This window comes from Brachyhypopomus gauderio, chromosome 9 (genome assembly GCF_052324685.1).
Source record: "Brachyhypopomus gauderio isolate BG-103 chromosome 9, BGAUD_0.2, whole genome shotgun sequence".
Lineage (NCBI taxonomy): Eukaryota > Metazoa > Chordata > Actinopteri > Gymnotiformes > Hypopomidae > Brachyhypopomus > Brachyhypopomus gauderio.
The window spans coordinates 8,162,986-8,186,367 of record NC_135219.1 but is presented as its reverse complement, the minus strand read 5'-3'; the positions used below and the strand labels follow the sequence as shown (position 1 = coordinate 8,186,367).

Here is a 23,382-nt window from a genome sequence, read left to right as displayed (position 1 = left end):
GAGAGAGAGAGAGAGGGGGGGGAGGAAAAGAGAGGAAAAGAGAGGAAAAGAAGAGACATCAATGATTGAGATGTTGTCACCAAAACCAGAAATAGAACAAGAAAAATGCATCCCAGCTGTCTAAACAAAAAGAAATGGTCATATCAGGGCACTAGCGCAGGTTTGAACCAACAAACCAAGAATAATATCAATTTTGTGTGTGCACAGAGTAGATATTTGTGCAAAGTGATTTAACACACGCCCACACGCCCGGAGATCGACAAAAGGTGGGTGAACGAGGAGTGTGAGCGATGCAAATCTCCACGTGCAGCTCATCCTTAGCACGTCTCACACTGCCAAGGTGTGAACACTCCCCCAAGCTGATGCTGCCGCCACGATCTGCCTGAAGCTCACGTGCGACAGACTCCATTTACTGATTTAATACCCATCCTGTCAGCCTTTAATCAGTGGGAAAAGTAGCATTTATTTACAAAAACCAGGAATAAAATGGCAGAGTGTATTGCTTGAGGGTGGATTTGGCCTGTTCCATATGCTTAACTGATCTGTCTGGCTATCCCAGGATTTCCTAATGACTTTCCTCATATCACTCCCAAAGCTCATAACTCAAACCCATCTCGGGTCCTAATTAAGCAGCCAGCCCATTCCATGACTCACTTTATTGCTTTAAACTGCTGATTGCTTGGAGAGGAGCAACCTGAGTGGACTACCAACCATCTCAAGATCTCCTTCCTTTTGCCCGATCGAAAAGTTTGTTTTATTTCCTTGGCTTGGCAAGTTGGTAAACTTAATTTTCTGTTATTTGCAGCAGCTTCTTTATCTAGCCATCCTCGCTGGACAGTTGGGTGTAATAAGACTGGAAAGCCCCAGTGGGGAATTGGCTTATTAGTTTCTGTCTTTGTACATGTGGGGAAAGATTAGGCTGCTTGTAGAATAAGCCAGTATAGGCCATTCTGGCGCCATGCAACAAAATCAGGATTTATTGCACTTTGGCGACCCATTTTATATTGGGAAGTCAGCTGAATTGGGCTAAGTCAAGAAAGAAGCTATTGTGTGATATTGTTTTCTCTAAAGGAAACACCAAAATGTGTCAGAAAAGATAAGAACGAATACAGATTTCTTATACATAAGCTGGTTATGGAAGTTATACATTTTAGTAAAAACCTTTTCAGTTAAGAGCAAATGTCTACACCATTAAACACTTTTTCTCAGCCCCAGTCTGGAAGCCCATCTTAACTAATAGAGCAGGAAGGGACGTCAGAGGGTGAGAGCAAGTTCACTCCAGCAAAGCAGACAGGCATATTTCCATTATAGCAACAAGGTGGCAAAGAACCACTTTGCACAATCATTTTTTAATTTATTTTTTTGGTATGTCCTCTAATTGCTCCAAAATAATTCTGCAGTTCTGCATAATACTGTTGCAGTTAATGCACAGATACATACAAACTTAAATATAAACACACACACACACACACACACACACACACACACACACACACACACACACACACACACACACACATGTATAAACACACAGACACACACACACACACGTGAACATGGATGGGGTTGAGGCAAATGACTTCCCTTCAGTAATTACATTCCATATTACAAGCAGCACATTAATTATTCATAGAATATATTGGATTGGCTGCATAGTTTAATTTGTGCCGCTTTTCCTTGGTTAACACATACTGGATGGTCCGTATCAGACATAATTTCTTTCCTCTGCATGTGCTCTGTCATGTGCAAAATATATTCCATGCAAACTACCACTGGCCACAGGGCTTGGTTATGTATCGCATGTGTGATAGCTAAGTAAACACATTAGCTCCAAGCTATGCTAGTGCTTGTTTGAACTCACCGAACAAGGCAGATCCAGTGGGCTGCAGTAGGCAGGAGGTACCATACCCACACTGTTACTATCCTGGGAGAGAACCCAGCTAGGGAGTACGGAGCTGCCAATAGCACATTGACTGGCACTTCACTAGTTGGAGCATAATGCTTTTTAATGGGGTGGTTGAGGTAGACGATGAACTCCGAGTGTTTCCTCTCTTTCTGTCTTTTTTTCTTTACCTTTTTTTCTTTTTTTCTGTAGGTGTTCGACAGAGCTGAGTGCATAGTGCTGACAAGACACCTTCATGATTAGAGCCGACATTTAGCACCAATGAGCAAAGGGGCAGAAAGAGAGAGAGAGAGAGAAAGAGAGAGAGAATAAAGAAGAGACAGCTAAGGAAAATCTCAGGGGGGTGATTAACCAAAACACGAGTCGAATAGCTGGTTCACACTCAAAGATCACTCCCAAATAAATACACACATACACACAACACACATCTATCTCCTGAGCCTGTCACTCAGAGCCTGACAGATCGAAGAGCATTACCAAAGCAGAGTGCTTGGGAGGAGTGAGACACAAAGCCCCCCAGTGGGCGACCGGGGCGAACAGATGGGCCAAGCCGCTCGGGATGGCACCGCGGCAGCCCGTGGGAAGAGAACCATGTGAGACAAACGGCGAAGCGTGTTGATTTCTCCTGGGCTGTGACTCCGGCACGCGGCACGCGGAACAGGAGACACCCCCGTGTCAATAACAAACAAACCTTTATTTAAAGTCAAGATGGAGAGCAGGCTTGGTGTTTCTTGAGACTGTCGAAAAGGGAGGAGAGTTCTGTGGAGCAACATTCCCAGAACAACGTTGATTGAAATTCTCTCCAGCAGTCAGAACCAAAGGTATTAACTCAAATGGTACTACCACATAACCCAGGAGAGTCCTGTCCTACCAAACCAGCACTCCGACATACCGATATAAAACGTCAATTCTCTCCTGGCATAGGGCACACACTGGCCCACCACTATGTACAAAAACATGTAAGCAAACACACACTTTGCACGTGGACGTACATGTGCCCAGATACACATGCGTACAGAACTGCTCCAAGACAACAGAGGTAGTTTGAGCGAACTTTAACTAATGAGAGAGACAGCTGGTACAGAAATAGCCACAGGCGAGGACCGAAGACTCCTGGTCCCTGTCTCAGGCTGAGGTAGGCTCCTCTCTGTGGGAGAGAGATCCAGAGAGAGAGAGAGGTTGTGGCAGCTTCCTCATCAGTCGTAAAGAAGTGCCACCATCCCCCCACACTGCAACTATGTCGGTTATTTTTGAAAAGACTTCCAGACTAAAAAGAACACGAGTATCTTGATTGAAGAGCGAGAGGAAAAATAAACTCCATGTTAAAAAAAAAACCAAAAAAAAAAACAAGTCCTGTGGCCTGCCGGAGAGGGGTTTACCAGACATTCAGTTCTCCTTCTGCTCACTCACTTAAAAGTTGAGTCAAACAAATCAGCCCAACAGCGCCTGGATGTCTTATAGCCTCAACAGTCCTAATGATGCAGCGGGGTCAAGTCAATCAAACACTTTGCAAGATGCAAAACTTCAACACTGATTATGCAATGACTCATTAAATAGCAAACGGAATCCAAAGTGGAATCCAAACTGGAATTCAAACTGGAATTCAACATGTCCGCTGTACTGAAATACAGAGACCATGCTGTTCTCGCAAAGCTGAGAGATGATTTTTCATGCACAAATACAGCAAAGAGGACCTCATTTAGATCCATTCTAACCACTGTCACTCATGTCAGTGCTCTATGACTGTGTACAGATAAACAACCAGGGACTTAATACAGCATATTGATGTTTGACAAACACACCAACATGAATCTCCATAAAACGGCATGTTTCTTGCCCTCTCCGCCGCTATCGACGACCGCGGCTAATACAAATGGTGACAACATAATCCAAAGCTGTCGCAATGTATTACAAATCGTGAAAAACTACCACATTAGGCTAGCCTGTACCTCAGAAAAATCTATTCTGGGCCATGGAATGGACTTTGCTTTAATAATGTCATACGTCCATATGCTCATGTTCAACCATTAACCGCACAGTGAAATGTGTTTTTATGATACAAGGCATCCTTTTTTATAAACGTTAAAAATACTTATTACTCTGCTGTCCTGACTGAATATATCATTATTCTGCTACAGAACACAACAGCAAATTCAGGTCTTTTCTGTGCGACTCCACAGACAAACACGTTGGCGGAGACGTACACAATGTCTTGAATAACTTCTGGCAACTGTCACAGTGAACCGTTAATTAGCAGCTAAAATAGATTCCAAATCAAACCTAGTGTCATAATGAAAACAGAACGTCAGTCCACAAACATTCATGTTACAGACTATGAGCTCGAGTTAAACAAAGGTAGACGAGACGTCAACAATGGCACTCGTTTTTAGAAGCGGGATGAAGGCGTCATATTCTTCAAAAATCTGTCACCCATTACAACAGGTCAGTCACCCACATGTAGAAAACCTTCAAAGCTATACGGAGAGTCAGTGGTGCAGCCCTGTTGTGAGGAAGGGGAGACCAGCCCAGAGACCAGGACCAAAACACCGCAGGGAGACAAAATGACTGTGTGGTTTGCTCACATTGTGAAAACTCTGACATTAAACTTTCCCTGACAGCAAATGATATCCTTTATTAATATATAGAAATCCTGACAAAATTAGAGCACGGTGATTAAACCGTATTTCAGATGCAAGGGGAAAAAAATGTAAAATAAATCATAAATTAAAATGCACGATGAACGTGACAATGCCCTGTGTTCATCTTAACCTACACTGCAAACTCACTCTTTTGTATTTTTCTTTTTCAGACTGACAGTTCACTACTAGCACACTTGCAGGAAAATCTAAGGAGCAATAAATAAATGCAAAAACATATGAAAAATCTATCTTCTCTGGTAATATAAGAGATGGAGGCTTATTTTTATACAGCATAGGAAAGAAGACAAATCATTATTAGATTAGCTAACCCAGGCACATAATAAAATAAATGAGGTGCCATCAGAGAATAGGACCAGCGCTGGTGAAAGAGAGAACAGTCAGGGATGACTCTAAGGGTTCTTATGTGAGAAGGTCAAAGGTCATGTGTCAGAGTGAGAGAGAGAGAGAGAGAGAGAGAGAGAGAGAGAGAGAGTCAAGATGCATTCTGGCCAAATGCCTCAATTGTCCCTGCAGGCAAATACTGTGTTCAGATAAGAGGGGTCTTTGATGACCAACAACACTAGAACACATGAAGACATCAATGGGCCCTTGAACACAGGACAGGTCTAGTGGAGTGTGCACTCGAGCACTAGGGCCCTGTTCACCCAGGTCCCTCCTCACGCTCACTACGTCTCTCCTAATGACACATTCTTCAGGAGGCAAAGATTGCTGTGCCAGGGCTGCTGGTCCGACTCAAATGCACATTGAAAGCCAAACTCCCGGCACCTCTTACTTCATTCAGCGCCAGTGTCAAAGCGCCAGGCTCCTCCACTAGGTGTTGATGAATCTCCGTGAAGGGAGACGGACCCCAGTCCCTCTCTTCCACACAGCATGGCCGTTAGTTTACGTTCAAGCTCAGAGGAGGGCGTGCACACGCGCACACACGCACACACGCACACAGGAGCAGGCGCGCTCACAGTGAGAGACTCCACTTATGCATCGGGTAATACCCTGACAGCACAGCGGCCACTGAACGCTGGAAGAGAAAAGTCTGTTTTAATTGCCTTGGAGATTTCTCTGGCTAGGCCACTGTATAAAAGACGACTAGTAATTGAAATGTAAAAAGGAAAGAGGATAGGGGGAAAAACTGCACTTAAATGCATGAAAAGGCCCAATTGGTTGAATATTTTTGCTATTTGCTATCAAACGAGGAAGAGTGTGTGCATGTGTATGTGCATGTGTAAATATCTGCAATGCAAAAATGTGTGTGTGTGTGTGTGTGTGTGTGTGTGTGTCATGTAGTTCATTTCCTCTTCCTGCTAGCTGGGTTTCTAAGGCATGGCGAGAAGTGCACAGTGAATGTGGGACTGATGTAGTGAAGGAGCAGAGAGGCTTTATGTAGAAGGGCCACCCCCCCCCCAACCCCCCACACAGCCCACCTTCCCATTCACCCCCCCCCCCCCCCCCCCCCCCCCCCGCTAGTCTACACCTACATCACCCCCCCCCCCCACACACAGCCCACCTCCCCATTCACCCCCCCCGGTAGTCTACACCTACATCACCCCCCCCACACAGCCACCCTCCCCATTCACCCCCCCCCCCCCCCCCCCCCGTTTGTCTACAGCTGCATCCTGCCTAAATCTACAGAACGTGAACAAGCCCAACATGCCGTGTAAGAGAAGACACAAGAAGTAAAGATGGCGTGCAGTCACCCATGCAGAACTACAACTGGTGTGAATCCTCTGTGAGGAACGGTGCTGCACTGGGGTTGGACCTTCTGAAAGACACGTGTGAGGCAGACCAAGCAGGGGCAGCATTAACAAGCTCCAGGGTCTGGGGGTGCCGTCTCTGCCGTAGGGGCCCGGGGTCCGTCCCCTCGCTGGGGAAGCACTGTGTGCTACACCAATAAAGGTCCATGAACAAGCGTCATTAAAATGACTGACAATTCTAAGTTGGCGTGGAGTAAAACGTGCTGGGTGGTGCTGGCTGGGTGGTGTCCAGCTGATGGTCCAGCTGATCTGTTGCCTGGACCTTGATCTGGAGCAGAGGACCTCATCAGGGTGGACAGGGTCCTGGACACACCTACTGCATTACATCCAACTCCAATACATCAAACCTATGACAGGTCTTTATGTTTGAAAAGAAGGTCACAGTCGTTCAAGTTGCAATGATCCCATTCCAGAGAGGTCTAAAGATTGGTCCAGTTCTCTAGCGAGACCGATCTGTTTACACCTTACGTGCTGACGAAACAAGGATGATCATATGGGGCTGATTGTACCTCTGAACTTCTGGAACTATATTATTATTATATATAATTATATAATTATAGAGTGTGCTTGGGTGTTGGTACTGAAAAAAGGTAGAAGCTCCCACCTTTATCCCATCCTGATGTGCAGTAGCAGCTAAAATAAACAGGAAGTTCCCTAAAGTGGGCGGGGCTATAGACGGTGAAGATGTTATTTTAGACTGGGGTATAATAATGCTGTGGAAGGGGAGGATTCAAAGCTGTGTAGTACAGAGACCTGTCTCACTGAGGCCTGTCTCATTGAGGCCTGTCTCACTGAGGCCTGTCTCATTGAGGCCTGTCTCACTGAGGCCTGTCTCACTGCTACTGTGTCTTTAAAACAGCTCCTCACCACTCTTAAGTTTATTTTCTGACAATATGGACACATCTGACAGCTATTTGGCACAATAAAGCAGTCTGAGCCGCCATCATGGCCACACTTGGAAAACCCACACAGTGTCAATTATTACACACTTTAGACTTAATTGCTCAGCCACAAGCAGATTTCATTTGTGAGTACCAAGCCTCAGCCTTATTCGAAACTAAAGACCCCTATCAAAACCACACAAGACGAGGCTATCCTGAAAGCTGCTGTCTGATTAGAGTAGATTTGTACATCAAAGCTGTGCATGTCAGAAGAGATTACACTGCATTTTTAGGTCATTTTCACCCATTTATAAAGCTACTTATAAGACGAAAGTAGCCATAAGCATAACAAATGCAAGGAGACAGTCTGAATTGAAACAAAGGGTCTAAAGCTCAGTGATCTGCTGGCCGTTTTGTGCTGGTTCATAAACTTAAAACTTAAAAGGAGTAGCAGGGTATTTTGTCTGCTATGGACAGAATATGAAATCAGTGATAACAGTAGAGTGAGAGTTTGGATGTAAGGCCGTATGGCTGACCTTTCACCTCCCCTCCCATTAATATTGCACAGCATGCAAAGCACTGTGGGTAATAATCTCTCCAAGGGCAGCAGTGCCGCAGAAGAGGAGTGTCACATTCATCAGACTCAGCATCGTTTAAAAACAGAAATTTGTGAAAGGGGGCGAAACACAAGCCCTTTTGGCAGGAAGAAGAATTATGGGTGGAGGAGGAAGTGTTGGACATGACGCAGGTGTCACTTCCTGGTGCTCCCTGGGCTCAGCCGGCCGCCCCCAGTGCGTCCCTGCCAGCCTCTCTGCTCAGTCGCTGAGTGCGGGCGGTTCCCGGTGCAGACAACGTCTGATAGCGGCCGATAAATTACCAGAGTGTGAAAACAGTCGGAGAGACGGGCGTAAAACACAGACGCCAAGAGCCCTCTCCTGAGGCTCAAGAGTTTTTATATGGCCCTGGTGGAGAATTTGTCAAAGCAAATGCCCTTTTTTATTGGATTTAATGCATCTCCAGTAAGGACACATTTAACAATGGATGACACCACTGGTAAGGTACCTAGGCAGTTGTACTTGGATTTGACAACATGATTTGTAACTTAATTTTAAAGGTTCTACAGAATACACAGAAAAGAGTAATTGGCTCTTTGTTGCTAGAGTGTGTTGATGAACACACTAGCTCAACTTGTGTGGCAGTTTGAGCTGGTTTGTTTATACTATATGGTCTGGTCATTGGACAGCATTTAAAGCAATACAAATGCATTCATAGCATGTCTAGGACAATGCCAAGATCTGGAAATGTCAATTAAAGTCATAAAGTATTACACAGTCTATGGAGCCTAATTTCAGCGTCACTAAATGATTATTTACTGGAAATGAAAAATAGAAAATCTGTATCTGATTTCCATACTTCCATCTGCATTGTTGGGATCCTGTTAAATGTTATTCAGACTGCAACGGGTCTTCAGAAACTCTCATTGCCATTTTGTGATAAAACCCAATCATCGAATTAACTGTCCCAAACTCTCCAACTTCAACTTAATGTTACTGAACACAGCCACCACTTCTTAGACATACACACTGAGACTGTCAGCCAGCCGAAGCCACAAGCACCCATTAAACCTTCTACTCAATAGGGGTTAGTGGTAGAGTGAAGCATTTTCTTCCATTTTTGTGGGATCATCCTTCATTTCAGAGCCTCTTACAACTCCAGTTCAAGTCTTACCAAGTCAGTTCTCCTTTCTTACGCCGCTTTTATTCACTCGGAACAGGCCACACTCGTACCAACCATCGCTAAAGCACAGGGGCTCAGAATTGACATCTCCAGGTGACGCTTTTACTGTGACAAGGTTATGTTCTCTTTGAGGGACGCTGGCCAGGCATGGCTTCTCCCGCGTGCTTTACGGAGCACAACACGATGTTCCCGATGACTAAACCCAGAGAGAGAGAGAGAGAGAGAGAGAGAGAGAGAGAGAGAGAGAGAGAGAGAGAGAGAGAGAGAGAGAGAGAGAGAAAGAAAGAGCGCAGCACGTTTTTCGAACCACCAGCTGCCCTCTCTCTCTTTCCCAGGTGACACCTGTGTGTGCTCTCTGAGCTCTCTTTATTAGGAGCGCCGAGAACAATCACGACACTCTCCACCTCTTTACTTGCTTCCTTATTTACCCTGAGAGGCGTGACTGAGTTCCCGCCAGGGCACAACAATGTGGCTTTTATCCGGGGAGTGGGCGGATATGCCAGGAGCCTCCAGCCCACACTGGTACTGGACATTTGAAGCTCAGAAGTACAGAGCTAATGTTAGTGAGTGATGGAGAATGGAGCCCAACTGTAGTTGTCAAGGTTACACAATGCAAACAGCTTTGAAGGCGTCCCAGAAAACAGCATATGTCTCTGAAATAGCTTGATTATATAAACACAACAATTGAATAATTTCCATGAACAGCCTTCACAATCTATTGTTGTCAAAGAGCCCAATGACAGTTGACTTCAATCATAACAGCTTAAAGAGGTATTACACAGTGTTATTTCTTACATACGATCTCAACTGTACGTTCTCAAGCACGACTAGGAGACAAGCACTGATGCCTATTTACTGGATGTGATATGAAACAACTGTTTTTACAGCGTATCCAAACGATGTGTTTCGGCCCATTCGGGGAATATGAGCTGTCTAAGAAAGCAGCTCCAGAATACCTTGTCTCTCCCCAGAATGGTGACAGAAGACTGTGACAAATCCAGACAATTTCGCCTGAATTTCCCCCAGTGCAGGATTTATGGTCACTGTAGCATCTGTGGTGTTACGGGTTCCAGTGTACTTCATGCAGGGTGCAGTATAGTTCATGTGGGATCCAATGTACTTCGTGTAGGATCCAGTGTACTTAGTGCAGGATTCAGTATATTTAACGAGGGATCCAGTGTACTTATTGCAGGATTCAGTATATTTAACGAGGGATCCAGTGTACTTAGTGCAGGATTCAGTATATTTAACGAGGGATCCAGTGTACTTAGTGCAGGATTCCGTATATTTAACGAGGGATCCAGTGTACTTAGTGCAGGATTCAGTATATTTAACGAGGGATCCAGTGTACTCTGTGCAGGATTCAGTACGTCATGTGAGAACCAGTATACTTCGCACAGGATATATTTGGTGTGGGATCCAGTGTATTTCATGCAGGATCTGGTATATTTCATGTGGGATCTAGTGTACTTCATGCACGGTCCAGTCCTTCCAGCCTGCTGTCCCTATGGACCCCCTGACCTCCCCGCGTTAGGGAAATATGACATTATACCTTAGCATTACACCTGTGGAAGGTCCTCATAGGCCTCTGTGCAAGATCACAAATTCACACACTGGTTAGATGTCTTATAACCCTGCAGTTTAATACAATCATACTTATACAGAACCATGGTTGTGCGATACCTTGGTTGTGCGATACTGGTTGGTTTGTGATACATTGGTTGTCCGTTTCCAGTAGGTTGTGCAATATGTTGGTTGTGCGATACTTGTACGTTGTGCAAAAAGTTGGTTGTGCGATACTGGTAGGTTGTACGATACTGGTAGGTTGTGCGATACTGGTTGGTTGTGCGATACTGGTAGATTGTGCAGTACTGGTTGGTTGTACGATACTGGTAGGTTGTGCGATACTGGTAGGTTGTGCGGTACTGGTTGGTTGTGCGGTACTGGTAGGTTGTGCGGTACTGGTTGGTTGTGCGGTACTGGTTGGTTGTGCGGTACTGGTAGGTTGTGCGGTACTGGTTGGTTGTGCGATACTGGTTGGTTTGTGATACATTGGTTGTCCGTTTCCAGTAGGTTGTGCAATACGTTGGTTGTGCGATACTTGTACGTTGTGCAAAAAGTTGGTTGTGCGGTACTGGTTGGTTGTGCGGTACTGGTAGGTTGTGCGGTACTGGTTGGTTGTGCGGTACTGGTTGGTTGTGCGGTACTGGTAGGTTGTGCGATACGTTGGTTGTGCGATACGTTGGTTGTACGGTACTGGTTAGTTGTGCGGTACGATGACTGTCTGTGCAGTTAAGAGTCTGTCCTCGTGTGTCCTCAGCAGACGCCTGTTTCAGACACAGGCTGCTGCTGCAGTTATAACAGCACTGATGGTGTTTTCCTAGCTTCATCTGAACCGTGTATTGAGGGGCATGATGGTCATGTGTTTATGCGCTAAACATACTGTGTGAGTGACCAATATGCACCAATCTTTATACTGACTTCTGTTCTAATCCTAATTTTAAACACAACATTCAATATTGTCTTTAGACTGAAAATTACATCTCCAGTATAACGAGATAAAGCACGTCTGTCTGTCTCTGCACGTTTGGTAATTATATCTCCAGTGTAACTATGTTATGTCAATTTATCTCTGAGTTTTCGCTTCATTAGAGAAATAATATACAAAACCAGCATTCAGGAGGATGGGCTGTAATATGCTAATTCCCGCCCACCCTCAGATGAAAACGTGAGCAGGGTGAGGCACATGAAAGTGTGTGTGTGTGTGTGTGTGTGTGTGTGTGTGGGGAGGGGGGGGGGGGTTCCTCTCCTCCACAGCAAAAGCAGATGAAATTTGAAGTTTGAGCAGCGATTCCATTATGTCCTCCATAAAGTGGGTGAGTGTCAGGACGTGCGAGGAAGTGACACGTCAGGCTTCTTTCTGCAGATTATCAGCCCAAAGTATCAAATTAGGAAAATGAAGGGTACAAGATAAAGGAAGCAGTGGCCGGTAGGAGAGGGCCCAGCAGTGAAAGGCCTGATTGAAAATGGAAATGTGAAGTGGGACCGTGTGAGCAACTAGCACGCTTCTCCCTAATCGATCAGGCCAGCCCCAAATCAGAGGTCATTAGTCATACGGGGGCCGAGCCACGAGAACAAACACGCGAGCTCGGTCACTCTCGCGCAACTCTGTCGGACATTCTCAGTTCAAACTCTGCATCCTCTCTGCTTTGTTCTTTTCAACCCTCTTAAAATCTGCGGTTTTAAAAGCTTTTTCCCCCCATTATAACCACAAAGTGCAGGTCAATGCAAACTGCCCAGCTCTAAACACACACCACACTAACTTGATTAACCGTATTTGTTGCCTCCAAAGGAATCCGTGGTACGTACAGTACACGCTGACTCTCAGCAGGGTGCGTTCACTACAGAGGTATACATAGCTCAAACAAAGGAAATACAAACTCCATTTAGTCTACGCAAAGCGCCTTCAGCGCCCCAAATCAACAAATCAATTACATCTCTTTCCAATCCATTAGGCGCCAAGGCAGGAACTAAAAGCTCGGTGCCGACCGGGTTCAGACGCTCCTCTCTTTTCCTCCTCCGTTATCTCACCAGTCCTCTCTCTTTGTCTGCTTTTTCACCCCCTCGCTGTCTGTCTTTCTTTCTCTCTCTGACATATACACACACATACATCAACACACACGAACACACACATATTGACTGCCACTATCACAAGTGCATTAAGACAACGCCGCCAGCCCTTTAAATGGACAGTGTGGATTTGTTTTTCTAAGCGTCTCGTGTGTATGCAGTTTTAAGGGATTTCTTTAGAAAATGTAACCTGCAGTTTTCAGTGAATTTTCACTGGAAAAATACACACACACACACACACACACACACACACACACACACACACACACACACACACGTCTCGCAAATTCATACACTTGATTCTATACTGACAGTACTATTCAATATCTATGATTCATCCTTGACAGCCCACTCAGTGCCACGTGGGCATTTCTCCAGGCGGCACGGCAGCAGTCGTCCGGCTCTGCGGCGCCGTGAGGCCCACCAGACGTGTCCCCGTTGACCCCTGTGTGACCTCCTCCCCCAAAGCCCTCCGACAGCCGCCTTCACACTAGCCCCCACGCACCACTCACCCCACCAAATGTGCACCTTGCTGTTGCTTTAGCTGTGAAGAGCATTGGGGGGGGGGGGGGGGTTTCCACACTCTGGCTTTTTTGGCACGCAAACGTGTGCCATCCCGAAGCGCCAGCCTGGCAGATCGAGTCGTGCGTTACAATTCAGCGCTGAGACAGAATCCCCAGCTCTGCTGTGCTGGTGTGTCTCTCCCCCGAGCAGGAGCTGAAGCTTTAACACCGACATATCAAGATTCAGCACTCAGCGAGCCAATAAACGCTTGTGCGTTTGGACCACAGCATGTGCCCTGACTGGCCTGTCCCTTCTCTCTTTCTCCTTCGCACCCTCAATCTCTCTCTCTCACTCTCCCTCTCTCACACATTCTCTCTCTTCCTTTCTCTCTCTCTCTCTGTCTCTCTTTCCAACTGCATCAACACACACGACCACTGCTGCCCAACACTGTTGGTCTGCCTGGTATCTGCCGCAACCATCACACACCTCTTTTCCCATAAATCCCATTTTCCAGACGCTCTGCGAGCATGATCCGGCCATTATTCCAGTCATTGTTTTTGCCATTCAAGGTAAAAAAACAAACAACACATAAAGTGAACACTCTGTGAGAGAAAACACATTTTCCCATAAATTAATCCTGAGGTCCCCTCAGACTCATTCAAATCAGCGTTTGATGCTAGAGAGGGTCGCTTGGGTCGACATTAAGGAAATGCGCTTTGAGGATGGCAATGGTGAGAAGCGGTAATGTATTCATTATTTTGACCCATCATTGAGACTATTAATCCTACCACAGTCTAAGAGATTCCACAGAGTCAGTGGTCAACACTTCATGCAGCTCACTGGTGTAATATATATTTTTAAACAATTATTTGCAGTTCACTTCATCTTCAGTGCTTGCTATCTAGTGGTGGAGATGTCATTAAAACACTAAAGCCCACACAGGATTGAATATGAGCATGACTAAAATGTTCTACCCATGCTCACAGCTTATGAAAAACCACCTCGCTAGCTTAATATACGAGGTCCATTTAACATGCGAGAGGTTGCCGGCTCTGTATCTGTGAAGTCCTTAAGCTGAAAGGTCATCCTGAGCTGAACACATGGGCCAACAGAACCTTCTACTTCCTGTTTTGGTTCTTTCAGTATATTACAAACCTTCTGGCTGAAGTGCGTGAAAATAGATTCAAATGCATTTTTTTCAAGATCCAGCTAATCCCACAATAACGGAGTGCAAGTTCTCTGTCTTTTGATGTCAAACTGAAAACTGTGTTCTGAGTATTTTCTCTTGGAGGGAAACAGAAAACGAGTGACACATGTGCGGTTGTCTAGGAGTCTCCCTGCATGTGATCTGGCGGTTCTTGGACGCAGTAACAGTGTTCGTTTGCTGGACACGGCCATGCACTAAGCAGATTCCATAACCACTGATAAATGTCAGCACAGATACACAAAGAATGTCCAGTACCCACAGAGGAGAAAGCTCACCTCTATAAACCCATGTCTCTTTGACTGAGAACTGCAGAAGACCCCTGGGTCAAAAGACATTAGCCAGTGTCAGTAGTGACTGCAGTTGCATCTAGAACAGAGTAGCCCTGACACGTGTGCCGAACCCAGAGCAGTTCCAGTGTAATGCGCTAGCATCAAATCTATGACAAGTCTACAGCCAACATAAGGCAACATAAGAAAACACAAATCAAGAATCCTTCAAAACATTTGAAGGCTCCGAGCAGCCTTCTGTGAAAAAAAATATTTATTGAAAGAATTTTACATATATTACAGTTAACTTCCATTTCTCCATCACCTAAAAAGACACTAAACTGGATATTTTCAGTTTTCTTTTGTGTTGCCTTTCACCACTCTGCTATGTGGGTTTGAATTGAATAACAAATGAAAACAATGCCTGTTTAAACATAAAGACGTATCATCCACATCACCATATCGCCCCAGTATGTGTCAGGAAGTGTGCTGGCACGTCCAGAACTGTATTGAGCACAATTTCCAAATGACTGCAGTAAAATGCCTGCTACAAACTCTTGTATATGGTGCCACTTCAACCCCAAAAAGTAATCTGAGCCATTTCTGATTTGTTCAGGAAGTAACTTTTCTCCCCCTTGTATGCAAAACATATATGCATATATGCATTTGTATATGCGCTGTCTCTATTACTAGAGTGATGTGGAGTGATGGGAGTGTGGGAGGTTCAATTGATTTTACAGTTCATGAATATGCAATATTAGGTAGCTTCCGATAGGCTAGGCTGATAGGTAGCTTCTGATAGGCTATAGTCAATTTGATTTATCTATTGCGTCTAAGATCACACCAAATAAAGCTTAATTCCTAAAACAGTGGTTAGGGGACATAATACAAAAATAAATAAATAAATGTAAAGGTTATTTTGCTCTCTGTAGCACCTAATAAATGCTGGACTCAAGGAGAATTATGAAGATAATCCCAAACTTCCTGCTAATATAACGTTAGAAGGAAAAATGATGCACAGTGCCTTTAAAGTTTATTTGCTAAAATGTAACATAATAGATATTTTAAACAGTATCAGAAACACTGCTCCGTATTCTGTAATGTAATTCAACGTCACTGACAAAGTGACATTTAGTGAAAAATAGACATGACATTCATGGGCTTGTGTATTTCGTCAGTAAAGCATGAAATCAATGGAAAGTGCGTTGCATATGCTGCAGTTGGTCAGCGTGATGAATGAATCGTATCTCGGGCCTTTAACACGCGTGGCCAGTGTTCGGGTGTCCTTCACTTTCATTTACTTCCAGTCACTGCGTTGGCCGGACAGAGAACGCTTTGATTCATGGACGTTGGTAAAGACAAAATCAAGCAAAATTGTCCTTAATCCTGATCATTTTAATGTCTACATTTAATGCTGACACATGGCCATAACCTTTGAGCAGAAATGGGCCGGTAAACCGAGCAGCCTGGAGACACAGTTCACCCACCCAGCAGAATCTGTGCTGGTACTGGTACTGGGACAAATATTTAGTACTCCGCTATGCTTGTGGTCTGATCCTGGTGGACACTGGCAGGCACTACACCCTGACATTCTGGCATATCTGTACGTTACAAGATGAAACTTCTTTATTTAACTGACATGGCAAAAACTTTTACTACACCCAAGACTATTTAATTAGGACGAGAGCAATGTTTTTGACATACTGCTGGTGAGAGTGAGAAGATAAGCAAACCAGCTGGGACCAGTCTTCACGAGGTCCTGGGCTACTGAAGACTAAACCACTCGGTTCTGGCCTCCTCCAATGCGATGCAACGTTTACGGTGAGATAGATGTAAGGATGGTTGACTCAAGTTCCAGCTCTCACCTTTGTGCTGTTTTCTCCTCGCACATGAGGAATAAGAAAAAGCCCTAAAGGCCTCATTTCCTTGGGGGCTGACGAGGGGCTGGCCTTGCAGGAGGACCCGGCTTGCGTCAGAGTGGGATCAGCCAAGTGTCTCAGTGGCAAGCCTGCGGATATTTTCATGACTCACTGTGAGGTTTGTTGGCCCATTTTAAAATACAAGGACAAGACGTTATAATCATGGCTGCTGCTCCATGTTCCATCAGGTCTGAAAAACTATTGATTGGGTCCTTTACCTCAAGTAGCTAATGGTGGGCACTGGAGTCTCTGCTGTGTCTCCTGTCTACTCTTGAACACTAATGTCATAAAGACCCACTTTCTATAACCAGACAGCACTTGCAGTCTTTCTCCATAAAAACAAGAACCATGAGAAAACGGAGCAGATTAAAAACCACACATTCTCTAACCCTAACACTAACCCTAAAAATCACACATTCACTAACCCTAAACCTAAAAACCACTCATTCACTAATCCTAACCATAAAAAACCACACATTCACTAACCCTAACTCTAACCATTAAAAAAATCAGTCATGACGGGTGTAGCATGTCTACACATTCAAAGGTTAAGAGTCATAAGTCATAAGGTAATGCACAACATATTTTACATTAGGTGACAAATACAATTCAACCAACAACGTCTGCAAAAAATGAACAATCATCACACTCAGAGTATGAACTGTGTCACGTTAAGCTCTGGATGTGCAGACTGAGGAGACTGAGGAGACCGGCACAGCCCTGGTGCCCTGGTGCACTGCAGCTCACTCGAGTGGAATTACCCCCTTCACCTAGCGTGTGAGAGTTAGGATCCCTCTTATCGCCTTGTGCACCGAGACTCTGTTTCAACGGCTCCTTCCCTCCGAGGCAGCTATAAAAAGCCCTGACCACCGAAAGCGCTTAAATGTGGGTGGTGGTCCCAGCAGTGGTGGTGCATTCCGCACCGTCATTAAAAAGTGATGCGGCCAGCACGCTTCGCCTGCCATCTCCCGCTGCCCTGCGGGAGGGTCAGCGAGAGTGCAGGGCACACGCAGGTCACCGGATCGGTCTACCGGCGGAGCACGCTAACCGGCGGAGCACGCTAACCGGCGGCAGCGCCACACTCAGACGCCGTACTCTCCCGCTCCCTGGCAGCTCCCGGCGGGACGCGGTCACGTAACGGTCACTGCACAATTCCGGGGCGACGTCTACGCTTGCACTCACGGGCGATGGGGGAGGCTGTGAGCCACAGGGCTGCTGCTGTGGGAGACCGGGAGCAGGACTTAAAAGAAACACTCATTTCATTTTTGGAAGAATGTTTTGTCATGTCATGAGGGATTCTATGCCAAAACATTTATGTTATTTTGCTATATGTTTTTTTCTGTATAATGCTGCCCTTATCCTAAATGTTGAGAAGACTCCAAATAGCCTTTTTAATGCATGATGACAAATGTTAGACACAGTCTTGCATTCTGCAGAATTTACACAGAACTAACCCTAACACTAACTAACACTAGCTAACTAACCTAACCCATATGGATCCATTCACTACCGGTACTAACAAACACGGGGTAAAGGAAGGCTGGATATTTGTGGGGCTTTTAATGTAAGAAGACTAGAGCAAAGAAAACAAACCTTCTCCATATGTCTGCATTTTAATTCGGGGTATATTTAACAAATTTGCATCTGATATACACACCTCAACAGCTTGAAATCTGAATCTGACAGATCAATTTACAGACATTCAGCGAGGACGTTGAAGGGTCACATGCCACAGCTCACTACACACAGACACAGACGCCTCTCTCTCCCCCCACAGAGACATTTCTTTTCCTTGGTGACGACCACACCCGTCCTCCAGCTCACGGTATCACCACGGCGTCACCACGGCACCCTGGCACCGAGAGAGCAGGCACTCGGGAGGCCAGACGCTCGCTGGTACAAACAAAGACACAGAGCGCTCCTCGTGCTAACGGCCCTGGACAACACAATGTCCTGCTGACGCGTCCGGCAAAAACATAGAGGAAGAACAAACGGCCCCGTTGCAAACGTATCATCTCCAACTCAAACTCTCAAAGATTTGTGACACCACAAATCGTAGTTTTTAGCACATTCATAGGGCTACATCTCGTGAAAAAAGTTACCCATTCAATATGAAACTCGAGTATTCCGAGTAAGTCTCGCAAAATCTGGTAACACAACACAATGTGACTTAATCATCCCGGTACTTTGTCTGGCTGTGTTATCCATAAATACATGGTCACTGTAATAAAAACAACAGCAAATATCTCCTTCACTATTGAGTGTTCAATACTGAATCTGTTCCTCGTGTGTATGTGTGATGGTCAGACACAGAGTGCATATTAGTGCATATTTCTCTCCCCATGACTCCAGATATAACTGGAATAAGAGAAGGTCATTATTAAAATCAGCATCTACAAGTAAGCGTAGATGTGCTTTTCTCCAGTGCTGGGGATTATGGGAATACATGCGAATCCTCCCTCATGTCTCAGCGCTCAGTACCCTGAGGTTACACACACACACACACACACACACACACACACACACACACACACACATGCGTGTATATACACATACTATGTAGATAAATGAGTCCAAAGCACTGGAGGGTGATCCAGATGAAGCAATGATGTAGCTCATTAGCCCACCCCCATCTCTCATTAGCCCACCCCCTATCTCTCACTAGGCCACGCCCTATCTCTCAGCATGTATGCGTGTGTGTGCGTGTGTGTATGTGTGTGTGTGTGTCTACAGAATCAGTGAGCTCTCCAACAAATGACCAAACTGCTACTTTATTAGGCAGAAATGACCTGGTCTGACATAGAATAGCCCTAATGACTAAACAGGAACCCTAGTGTAGCTAGCAGGCCTAACTGAGCTGTTTCCCTCACAGATCTCCAAACGACTGCTAGAAGGACAGTGGTGTGCAGTTTGCAGGGCATACGTTCCATTTAGCCATTCCAGAAGCAGCGTCTAGCCGATCCCTAATCAACTCTCCTGCAAGAACACCCCGGAGCAGGCGGGACTCGCTGGAGCGTGAGCACGTCTACATCATGGTAGGACATACTAATGGATGTACACGTCACTCAAACATGCAGCAGGGCTCACAGCTACAATTCAGGATATCCGTTAAATTATAATGAACCTAAATTGTTGCATTAGCCCAAACTGACGCGTACATTCACACAAGCTGCCCTCGCCACCCACTCAGCCAATGATGCATTAAGCCGTTTAATCACCTTGGTGATTTTTGGGTGGGTTAGGTGACATCCACATTTATTTTTTTCAGATATTTGTAGATGTCTCCAAAAAGGCTGAAATACCCTTTTTTAATGGATTTTTATTTTGTGGAAACACTTCCCTGTTTACGCAGCAATGGCGCTGTAAACATGGTCCATGGTCACAGACTAGTGAACTTTCACAGCCACATTCACAGCTGTCTATAAAGAGGACACGCCTCCATCCCTGCTTCATGATTCATTTATGGGGAGCTTTAAACCCCGCCCTCTTTAGGTGACAGAGGGCTAAAGGTATAATGTAGGAGTGATCATACCCCTGCTGTGGCTCTAGATCATTCCTCGACCCACGTTGCCTGACACAGGCGTGGAAGGCTGAGAGGCCCTTTTACAAACCAGCCAATCAGCAAGGCCTCACGTAAAAACATGTTTCCCCCACCCACTCCTGACTCAGCGGACTTCACAGAATACGAATGTGTATGCAGGTGTGTGTGTGTGTGTGTGTTTGTGTGTGTGTGTTTGTGTGCTTGCATGTAAAAGGATGGCTGCTTTATGAGAACAGCTATATAGTGCTGTTGTCTCCCTGACCCTCCCTCCTTCTCTCTCTCCCTCTCTCTCTCCCTCCCTCCCTCCCTCCCTCCCTCTCTCCTTCTCCTTCCCTAACACACATACCTGCTGGAGCCCTTTTTCATCCTGCATGCTCTTTATTCCCCAGAAGGCTGCTTGACAGGTTCTCATTTACCTGGAACTCGGTTCGGGCCGGGGGCTGGGCCGGGTCTGTTTGAAAGCCCACATGGCCATGATCTATCTTATTAAAATGGAAAATGAACTAATTACAAGCTAGATAAGCAGGGAGGAGAGAGGAGCGAGGGTGCGTGCTCTCGCCGGAGCGGGCCGGCTCCACGGGTCGGCTCCACGGGCCGGCCGGCCGCCTGCAGGGGCAAACAGCCCATAAAGCAGCAGCGTTCTGCACTGCTGAGAGCCACACTGCATTAACGCACGCTAAGTAGCACTGAGAGCCTGCTGCCTTCACCCCATGCTGGGGTTTGCACGCATTTTATGAGTAGGGGTGTATGTATGTGCATGTGTGTGTGTGTGTGTGTGTGTGTGTGTGTGTGTGTGTGTGTGTGTGTGTGTATGAAAGAACCACAAATTAGATGGAAAGAAGATTGCACTACATAGGGACACACATAGGGACAAAAATATGGTTCAGGGGTAAATTCAAACCCTGATCTCACAAACACATTTAATTGTGCAATTTGCTAAAATAGCAGGTGAAGTCATAGACCTGACAGCGTTAAAATAACAGTAATAAAACACCTTATTCTGCTGTGGCAAAAAATAGTTCATTAAAGCCAATTATCATCCACGAAGACGTGCAGTAACACAACTGGTCTCCACACAGCCCAACAAACGCCCCCCCCCCCCACCCACCCAACCGCCAGGGCCAGATGGGCCCACTGAGGCGCAATCTGATGGAGCGCATGTCACGATCACCATGACGATTCACAGAGGTAGCGCTACGGCAACCGCCTCAGTGGAGCCACGTCCTACCTGACACATCCCATCACTGTCTCAGGGAGCCACAGTCTCTGATTCAATAATGAAACACTACGAGACATGTGCAGATATCAGTGAGCACCCACGGATGGTCCAATATGACTAGAGGAACGTTTAGGACCCCGCAGAACTGCAGAAGAAAGCGAATGGGCCAATCTGCAGCACAACACGTCACTTTGAGCCTTTCAGCATATATAAAGCATGCAGTTAATATCCGCGTGGAAATGTAACATCACTTTTCCATCAATATCATATTAGTGTTCATTTGGTGAGTATTCCTCCTTTATGAACTGGGTATGAGTCCACATTCAATTTCCCAAGTCTAACACAAATCACTGATTTGATTAGGGAATAAATATAATGGGTCATTACAGCAAACAAATAAACATTAATGCACCAGCTCGCAGTACTGAAGTAATGGGCCAATCAGACAGCTGCTGCTGTGATACGGCGGCCCCTGGAGCTCTACGCCCTCTGGGATTGGCCAGCATAGCAACGAATGTAACACATACTAGCTTTACATACCACCAATCCCAGAGCTTACATCTGCTCATAGCTCGCCTGCTGCATACCTACAATCCCTCTCTCTCTCTCTCTCTCTCTCTCTCTCTCTCTCTCTCTCTCTCTCTCTCTCTCTCTCTCTCTCTCTCTCTCTCTCTCTCTCTCTCTCTCTCTCTCTCTCTCTCTCTCTCTCTACTTCTTTGAGATGGGGTCCTTCTTCAAGGCCTGATCTCCTGCATCCCCCCATCCCCCCCCTCTGCCACTTCTACTGCCCCAGGTAGAACCATGCTATGCACAGTCCCGCATCGCAGACGCTGGGCTCCGAACTCGGCCCGGCGGCCGTGGTGATGCGTGAGAGCGCTGGGCTGTGTTTAATTGCCGGGTGGGCGGCATGAAGTGCGTTGCGGACACACGGAGCAAAACTGGAGATGTGTGGGCAGAGACGGAGGCGCACAGACAGGGGGTCAAAGCCTGGGCTGAAACAGATGGAGGAGGAGGAGGTGACGTTCTGCTACACGCAGAAACGTTATATTTTCTTGTCCTCATTATCCATAATGTAGGACTAGCGCTTAGCACGTAATCACCGTTTAAGCCTGCTTAGTGCGCGCTGTTGTTCAAAGGAATAGTTGTAAGTTATTACCTCATCTCCAGATTAGCTGCAGTTTGAAGGACAAAACCTTCCATTACTCATGGAAACAGCAGAGCCACATTTGTACCGGAATCCATTAATGCAATCAGCATAATACCCACAAATCCATGCAGACCCGGGGCAGTGTGCTACACGTGTGTGCATCTACACCCGGAGCAGTGAGCTTTGTAACTTATGTTGGGGAGTTTGAAGAGCAGCTAACCTTTGCGCTCGCCCACGCTGCACTAACAGCAGATTTGAGGTTTATCGATTGCTGACAGTTTGTCTGAATCGCAGCATCCTGTAAGCCTGCCCCCCCCCCTCTCTCTCTCTCTCTCCGCCAGCCGGATTACTTCTGCTAAGCTCAACACATCGGAGACCGTCTGAGAGACTCCGACTCCAGCGCTGAAAACGCTCACGTCAGAAGACATCGAGGACGCGCCGTTAAGAGGAAAGCATTACGCCTGCATAATTGCAATTAGTGTTAATGAAGAACAGCCGTAATCGTATTGGAGCAACACCTCTGAGCTCCCCTCCCTAATCGTTTTACCCAGCGTGTGGAACAGGCCACGAAGACAACGAGGCCGGTGTGGGGAGGCGTGTCTTCTCTGCGCCTTTTTTCGTTAAAGCGCCTACAACTCTTTCTCACGTCCTTATTATTTCTCACCAGCACCTGTCTGAATATGAGATGCTCCCCCCACGGTCTCCTCGGTCTCGCTGGCTATTAAAGGTTAAAAATGCCAGAGACGAGTTCATAAAATATGAGAAGACTGATGAGATTACAGGAGGAGGAGGAGGGCGGGCAGAGCTGCCTGGAGTAAGAGGCACCTGGTGCGGCCGGAGACCCAATCTGGAAACGACGCCCATGCAATGTTACCCAGACCAGCTACTCGGAGAGCAACATATGGTGCAATAGCAACATCTCCTGCACTAATTGCACTGTCACTGTCAGAGAAGAACGAGAGAGGAGCACAGTGAGTGTCGTGCGACAGTTGCTATAACAGTTTATAACACACAAATGAA

The 23,382-nt window shown here is 46.1% G+C and overlaps 1 protein-coding gene across 1 annotated transcript in view; it reads right to left on the bottom strand.

Moving 5' to 3' along the window:
- The window catches only part of klhl29 (kelch like family member 29), a 133,313-nt gene that overhangs the window by 92,058 nt on the left and 17,873 nt on the right, over positions 1–23,382 (bottom strand). The window lies entirely within an intron of this gene.